General features: G+C 42.9%; 1 protein-coding gene across 2 annotated transcripts in view; it reads left to right on the forward strand.

Moving 5' to 3' along the window:
- LOC108628021 (uncharacterized) overlaps window positions 1-8,627 on the forward strand; it is a 13,569-nt gene extending 4,942 nt beyond the window's left edge. The window contains exons 1-3 of one of the 2 annotated variants that reach the window (XR_003389569.1): window positions 3,857-4,049; window positions 5,951-6,308; window positions 8,455-8,627. The gene's annotated coding sequence lies outside the window, so the exon portion shown is untranslated. Of the gene's footprint in view, window positions 1-3,856; window positions 4,050-5,950; window positions 6,309-8,454 lie in introns of those variants that run through there. The other variant, XM_018029660.2, reaches the window with a different exon arrangement.
- The last annotated feature ends 61 nt before the right edge of the window (window positions 8,628-8,688 follow it).

Genomic DNA, 8,688 nt, shown 5'->3' on the forward strand with positions numbered 1-8,688 from the left:
ATTTTTATAATTTTATTCTGCAATGCTTGTAACAGTGGTAATTGATTTTTGTGTGCACCATCCCATGCCATCATTTACGTTATGATATTTCGTTTCTTCATTATTTTCATATTTTATTCTGCAATGCTCGTAACAAGGATAATTGATTTTTGTACCACCCCATGCTAATATGCCGTAATTTACGTAACTATGGAAAAGCACGTAATATATTAACGTCAATGTTTTGGCATTATTTTGTTGTATGTGTTGTGCGTATAATTGGTACTACGTTCCCCATAATGGTCGTTACAAAATACGTGCATACACACGGCCCCTTCCGTGGCTCTCGCTCGACGGTAAAAGCTCACGCGGGCACGTGTACTACGTGACACATGCATGAGGCAAAGTGCACGTTGCTTACGTGCATCTGCATACTTGAACGCGTGTGCATAAGTATGCACAGTTCGCTTTCGGCGCGCTAAGTGCACGTACCGTAGGTACACGATAAACCGTGTATACTCTCCTGATTGGTTTAGGGAAGGTAACGTCCCGCGTCTTCCGCCAGTGTGCATTGTAATCCGTCTTACATCTGGATGCACCCTCGGCGGAGGATAACACCGTAGCCGGAACAGAAGCTGCGGCTAACGATCGATGATCGTCCGGGCGCGAACCGATGACCAACGTTTAGAATCGCGCGATCTTCGTGATCGTTAAAAATATTTCATTACCATGGAAAGACATGAAAACTTGGTGATTCTTGGATGTATCTTTATCTTAAAATTATTATTCGATATTTATTTTTGCATTCTTACTGAAAGTTTCAAATTACCGAATTAATCAACGTTGGTGTGGAATTAAATAGAGAAAAGGGAGATGAGAAACTTTTTATGGAAAGAGTAGAGAATATGGAAACTGGCTTTCTTTGTGTATTTAATGATATATTACGGAACGACGCTGGTAACTTTCCAACTGTAACATCAATCATCGGATGTATCTTTTAATAAATCTTCCAACCGACGGTGTCTCGTTGCGAAGTTCTCAGTAAATTCGAGAAGTTTAACATTCACGGAAGAAGCGTAGCTTGACGAGCGTAAGCTCGTGACCTACTTTCCTTTCATGTTTACTTGATCGATCACACGAGTGCATTATTTTTTTTTTCTTTTCTCTTTTTTAATGAAACCTCATCGTTTCGGTGACTGCGATCGTCTACCCAACGACCCTTCGTTTCGTTCTACGATGTTAACAGCTAGCCTTTATCGCTGCATATAACATTGCCTCTCTTTGTCAAATTTGCCTCTGTTTTTCAATTTGTTTCTCGACTATCAAATTTCATTATCGTTTTTCGTCATATTAATTATGATATCTAATGAAATTGCGATGACTTTATTATGAATCTTAAATTCACATTGATTTATTTCAGTTTTAATTGGAATCGTTAATTCCTAATAGGTAGCCGATGATAAAACAAGAATATGATACCTGAGGTATTTAGACGAGAAGCCAGACAGGAGGCAAGGCAATAATGGCTTAACGTTTTAGGATTTGCTTTACGTATATGCATGCACCGACGAGATTACGTCTATACGCATTGGATGCGCATACATATAGATATAAGTGATAATATGTATTTCCCGAAGGACCTGTTGGCAACGTGCCAATCCCAAATGTATCCTCGCGCCGCGCCGTCTCCGTCCCGATGCCGACGGTCTACGATGCAGAAATGAGAAAAGCTTTTGGCCTCTGGCGTTTCACGGCAGCGCATTTCATTGATCCGTTTAAATCACAAGCATCCGAGGGACGTATGTGTGTCATCGCCGAGGTATCACCGGATAACCGATATTTTCTCAAGGGCCGGTCTACTTTCTCACCGATTCTTCGACTTGATCTCGATGTTTAGGCTGATACGGCCGAACGTTATTAGGGAGCTTATAAAAAGTCTGTTCTGCTTCTTCAATAACTCCCCTCCTTTCAATCCTTTCAATCCTTTCAAAACGGTTTTCACACGCCAGAACAATGCGAGTCAAATATTTTTGCAACATCTTAAACACATATTATTAAATCTCACATGTTTATATCAAATCACATTTAAATTTTTATTATATGAAAGAAAATTTTGAAGATGAGTTTAATTTTTTTAATCTCAGCTTAAAGAAATTAATTTTTCTTCACGAATTCTATAGATTAGATATTAAACTCTAAACTGGAGCATCGTTACGATGTAGATAAGTAGACATCTCTTGAGTCTATCTGTTCATCTGTGATTTATTTTAACACTATAGAACAATAGATTCGTTTTCTACCAGGCGTATCGTCGTCGTCACCGACGTTAGTTTCGACGGAGTAGAGATCTTTGAAGGCTAGTACACCGTAAACGGCGCGGATCTATGTAGGTTGTACACCTGTTACTTCATCGAAAGCATTTAAAGAACAAACTTATTCGAAAATATTAGCGCAACTGTCAACTACGGTTATAAGTACACCTTTTTTTACTTATTGAATGCCGTGTTATTACATTGCCCGCAGCTGCGAGTGGAAATTTCGCTCACCGATGTTAACCAAGTACTTTACTTTTCTCGTACTCTTACTTGAAGCATGATAACGTTCTGAAACACGTCTTGCTCTCGTTTGATGATTTTAAGGGTAATTAAATTCTTTATTGTTAACTTTGTTTTGCAAATTATGTTCATCGAAATAGACGAGAGGATAAAATAATTTGCAGATGTATTAAAAGGAATAATTGGCGATGAACGAAATAATTAAACGAAAATACCGATTAATCGTATTTAACTCGTTAAATATTGAAGTTAGAAGAAAAATGCATAGAATCTTTCTTGTAGACGACGTCAGCGCATACAATCTCTGTTTAAAATATTTTTCCCTAACGTCAATAATTAATTAAAAAATAAAATTGTTTATTGGAAAAACTTTTCCTTCGTTCAAGCGAGAAATACTTCGGACAAAAATTGTAGCTTTAACTATCAGATATAAGAAAGGTCGTATACAATTTCCATCTATTTCGAATAATTTAGAAAGTGCGGTCGTGTCTACCGATTTCATATGCTAAATACTAAAATTGCATTCTCGTTCGTAAAGACGAACATGCCATTTGCTGGTCGACAATAAATTTGTGAGTACAAGTGAACGTCTCGTCGTATACGAGCCACAATTCTCGTTTTGTTACATTTTACTACCGATAAATTTCGCATTTCTTTCGACGGTGACTTACGATACACCCGCGTGACATCGTTCTCTATTGCGAGGGAAACTTTTCGAGAAACAACGGAGTACGTGCAGACACCTTCACCCGGAGGACAAACAACCGAATCTCCAAAGAAACGGAGAATGCGAGAAACTTTATGAATAAGCATTCTACATTTCTGCAACAGAAATCTTTAATTTATTGTCTTACCACACTGAAAATTATCGCACACTGAAACAGACACCAAATACTGTACGTATATTCTATATTAATTAACTAACAATCCTCGGAATGAAATGAACGAAACATTACATTCGGTTGACAAATAAATTAAACGGGAAGAAACGAAGAAGAAAAATCACTCGATCGTCGCAGTAGGTCAATGCATCCGTCGCTGTTGCCAGTTCAATCTCTGACAGTGAGTCAGTTCACGACTAGTAGACGAGACGCAGTAGAAAAGGAATGGAACTGGTAAGACTTGTTGGCAAACTAGATACTGACGGAAAAGTAGACGCGCCACAGACGTGGGACGATGACGGATGTATTTGAACTACGGGACCGCGACGATGAAGGAGAACGATCAGACGGAGTGGTACCCGAACGGGGGAAGGGGGGGGGGGTTTGGTAGTCTTTGGATTTCGTTTAATACCTGGCGCGAAACACGAGTAGGAATAGTTACTGTAGTTAGTAGCGCTAGACACGTCGCGTCGGTCAGTAGTGTCGGAGTCGCTCTTTGCCAAAGGGTCACTCGGTTCGGTTTCTCTTTACTCTGAAGGTTCGATGAACCGTGCGTGTGTCACGGAATACCGTTGAACTTTGAACCGATCTCGTAGTGCTGCGAACTAGATACGGTTCGGAACATCGATACGAGGTGAGCGATTGAAAGTTGTTACGTCGATTGGAAACTACGACACGTACGAGATTATGTGGATGGGAGGAGGCTGATTCGAATGGCCATCGATTTTGACACAGTAATTATCCGTGGATGGAACGGAAAGGGAAAGTTAAAGGATTTCAGTGACCTTTCATTCACGATCGGTTTTACCGTACGCTTGCCATTGTCCCGTCGACTCGCGCGCATATACACACACACACACACGCGTATATCAGCTGAACGATTACAAAAGAATGCAAAGTGGAACTGATAATTGTTTTATCTTTTGACATTATTCCATTGTACTTCCGTTTATGTTTCTCTACTCGATGCAGAGTTACGCATCACATCTTTCAACAGAATATTTTGTAAATCTTCTCTCTAAATCTCTTCTACTTTTCCATGTTTCTTGTTATTATTAATATTATTTTGATGTTTTTTTCTTATTTTGTTATTACTATTATTATTCTGATGTCTTATTTTATTTTTTGTTATTCTGATGCACAGAACTGTATTAATTACTATTATTTATGTAACAAAATGGGTCCTACCCGTTAGTAAATTTCTGAAATTGTCATTCTTTATTGTAATCATTTAGGCAATTTTCCATTCTGACACGTTTCTCATTATCTATTTCCCGTTAACTATTTCTCCCCCCGTTCCCGGATTCTCCATTCACTCTCCTTTTTCCTAATTACTTGGCGGGAATGTACAGCGGATTCTCTCGAGTATCGTAACATTGTCGATGAGCGAAGTTTTACGATAGTTCCTGAGCTGGAATTTCCCCGATCGCCTGTAAACTAGATTTTCACCGTATCGTAAAACGCGGCGGGTTAGAACTTCCCGTTGCTACTCTGCATTTTATTCAGCCGGGTTCGCGTTAACTCGGCTCGCGCGAGTTTACGCGTCCACGGCTAGAAAATTTCGGTGTCGAGTCGGAAAAGGTCGGGATCGCGTTAACGCGTTGCAGTTCGCTCGCAAACGCAATGGGAAACAAACAGAGTTCGCGATCCTTTTACGCGTTGCAACTTAATAATCATCTCCGAGCTTGTGAATGGAACAATTAATTAAATTGGCAGTGTATGCGTTACGCGTGTTTAACCGAACGTGACACACGGTATCGCACAAAGGCTCCGCGCCGGAAAACAGTTTTACGGGCTGGTGAAATTCACAGAATCGGTGTCGAGGGAGACGCGTTGATGGAAGACAACCGGCGTACGACGTGGACGTTAGTTTTGACAGGGTAATTCGTAAAGCGGGCGAGGTTTACGAATTATTTGCCCGGCGAAGTGTATATTTTCATGTAAGAACCGAGTCCCACCTGCCGGTCGTCAAAAGCGCGTCGCCGACTAATGACCGCGGGTGCTCGTCCCAAATGGAACTCGTGATGGGTGTCAAAAACGAAAAAACATCTTTTCCTGTGAAGTCGATCCTTACAGAGGAAACCATCCACAGATTATTTTTCCTAAGAAAAAAAATTGGTGTACTTGTGAGACCAAAAGGCAAACAATCGAACTCGTAATGGCCATTTGGAAATCGAGAAAACAGGTTTATTTTCGATTTGGGGCCGACGGAAGCCTCGGGCCAACAGATAATTATGAGATACCGTGCACTTGCGAAACCTACATTAAATCCCCGTACATTCTTTGATTTTTATCTCGGATATCTGTTCGACTTAATACGTTGATCGCGTGTGTCCTAAGTGCAACATTTCTTTTGTCATCAGATAAAGTTTATTCTATTAGAACAGAAATATCAATCATTTTGGATAATTTATAGTTCATTCAAGGGTAAATGTAACGAAGAACGTCATAATAAAATGAATTGCTATGTGTTAAACTTCTGCAATCGCGACAAGAACATCACGCGGCAATGAAACAAATTTTTCTGTTTCGCAGGTTCGGTTAGCGTGCACCGGAGTCTTGTAGGGAATCCGGAAGTAACTGACGAACGGAGAAGAAAAGGAAAAGTTGCGACAGTGAATCGCGTCGCATTGGGAAATCCCACCGAGTCTTTCGTTCCACGTCTACGTCCGTACGCGCTGTTCCTTCTTCGTCCTTCTGGCCACTCGAAGCGAGGAGATCGAGCACGTTAGTCGATCAGTTTCCACCGAGAAAACGAAAACGGAAGGTGGTCTCAGCTTCGGTACCTGACACGAGTGGCGAGTAGTGGGCTCGCGGCTCGGAATTGGGACAGGAGAAACGTCGCGGCGTGATAATAGCATCGTCCAGCACGATGGCTTGCGAATTTTCTAAGGTGAGTTTCAGAGAATATCTACGAGGAAAAAGATACGCGGTCGTTGCTATTCACTCGCGCGATCCGCGCGCACGCTTGCCAATTTGCCGGCAATAATATTTAATAGCCAGCTGATTGTTTCCTAATCGCCGGGTTTACGTTGCTCGGCCTATACGATATTCCCGAGATTACGAGATTACAGCGTTAATTGATCCGGAGACGAGAGCCGGCGGCTCGATGATTCCGTAATCGTTGCGTCGTCGCCGTGACGATCAAATATTAGAGTAGACCGCGGACATTGTGCATTCGTAACGAAATCGAATGTTCATGACATTTAAACACTGCGTGCAGTGCATAATACCGAAAACAAAGTGCACGTTGCAATGTTTAAATGATAAGGAAAATGTCGCACTCGCGTCTCCGTTCAATTTTTTATATTCATCTATCAACTTATCAGTGATTCTCAAAGTATATTGGTGTTGCGATATGCAGAATATCCTCAAATGGTGCTCCGGTTGGGCTCTCCGGTTGGGCTGAATCATGTCCAATTTTTAAATTCTATACGTGAGCGAAGAGAAACGATTGAGAATCGCTGTAATTCATTATGAGATACTTCGAAATGCAGTGTACAATTTTCGATCGTCGATAACACGGTCTTTGCTTATTCATAATTCTACTCTCATGTTTTATGAACGACGAATTACACAGAATGATTCTCGTTATTCGCGTATACTTAGGAATTGTTCAATTTACGACGGAATGCACACGATGATTTATGCGAAGCGTCCTTCAAATAAAGTAAAGAACAGAAGGGAAGAGTACGATGCGTCGATCGAGATAAGCCGCGTTATATAATTTGCGGAATTTCGAATTTATCTAGCGAACGATATTAATAATGCTCGTTACCGTGGTACTATAATCGTCGTCGGGGGACGAGAGCCGATGCATGCGAGAAGCCTAGCCAGCTTAATTACTGCAGCGCGATCTTGCAGTAACTGGCTCATCGTTTCCAATTTCATGTACATCGGCCGGAATGGAAATTCATAAGCTCCGCGGCGATCGATCGTGTTCGTTCGTGCGGAAGTTGTTGAAATTTCAAGCGAATCCGACGTCTCGTGTGGCTCCCGTGTATTACCGAGAACTGCACTATGCATGTTTCTTCGCCGATGCAACGAGCCAGAATTCGAAAGTACCAATCGGGTTTCCCTGCTCTGCTCGCGTTACGTTTCGCTATTTACGTCGAAGCGACGACTGCCGTTGGTTCGTTGCACATACTTCTGCTCGCACGGCGGTCACCGGGCCGCTGTCAGCGAACAACAAAGTTGCGCGTACGGGGTTTAGCTTTGTACGACTTTGCAACCCCCGGCCGCTTCGCGCGGCAACTTGGCAAGTGAATTAATCAGCGCGCGTCCCTTTCTCGCTCGCGTTTCACCCGCTGTCACGTTCTCGAGCGACTCGACGCGAGAATCGTTCTGATTAATTCGCAATGAAGACGGTTCACGAATCCACGAGCGGTTCGACTGCACGTCCAGCCACACTGGCTGTGAAACGCGCGTTACACCCGCGCGCTTATCCTTCTCCACGATCATACACACGTACACGTGCGCACACACATACATACACACACAGAGTCAATTTTCTTTCATTCTTCTTCTCGTCTCGTTACTTGATTTTCAATTAAATCCGCTTCCTGCGTGGCTGAATGACGTTACCACTTGCGCATCCGTTTACACGCTTGCACGCGTGTGGCGTGTCCTCACGTAGCAAAAAATGATAGCGGCAAGAGGCGAATCGGAAATGTACGTTCACGATATGGCATACTCGAGCAAATAAGAAACGATGGGCAATAGTTGATGGGCGCACTATAAATCGCTGCTGTACAAAACTCTAGACGTCCGTCTAGGCGACGCTTGAATCAATCGGTCTGTTCAGATTTTCATTGTAAAATAACCACACGAGCGATAAATCAACGAACGAGGACAGAAAGTGACGAGCGAAAAAAAATGAAATTTATTGGTCCGTTGCTCTTAGTATCCCTCGGGTGTGCAGCATCGGGTGGTCTTTAGTCAACCAGCCGGCAGCCGAGGAAGACGTTGAACGAGGACGATGATGATGATGTCCGATGTTGTATAAATTCTTCTCTCTGTGTCTGTGTCCTGGCGTGTAGCTCGAACGATGGCCGATTCACGCGGCTTCAAGCCAATAAACCAGTTGTGGCAGAGCGCGGCAGTGTCGACGGACCCGGATTCGGAGTGCCTCTACGAAGAAATCTTGGGCCTCTCGGGGTCCCAGGATACGGAGCCAGGGCCGGCCGGGGCCGCCGTTGGCGAGGAGGAGGAGGAGGAGGAGGAGGAGGAGGAGGAGGAGGTGGAGGAGGAAGAGGAAGAGGAAGAGGAGAGAG

Source organism: Ceratina calcarata, unplaced genomic scaffold (genome assembly GCF_001652005.2).
Source record: "Ceratina calcarata isolate Rehan_Ccalc_2016 unplaced genomic scaffold, ASM165200v1 scaffold493.2, whole genome shotgun sequence".
Classification (NCBI taxonomy): Eukaryota; Metazoa; Arthropoda; class Insecta; order Hymenoptera; family Apidae; genus Ceratina; species Ceratina calcarata.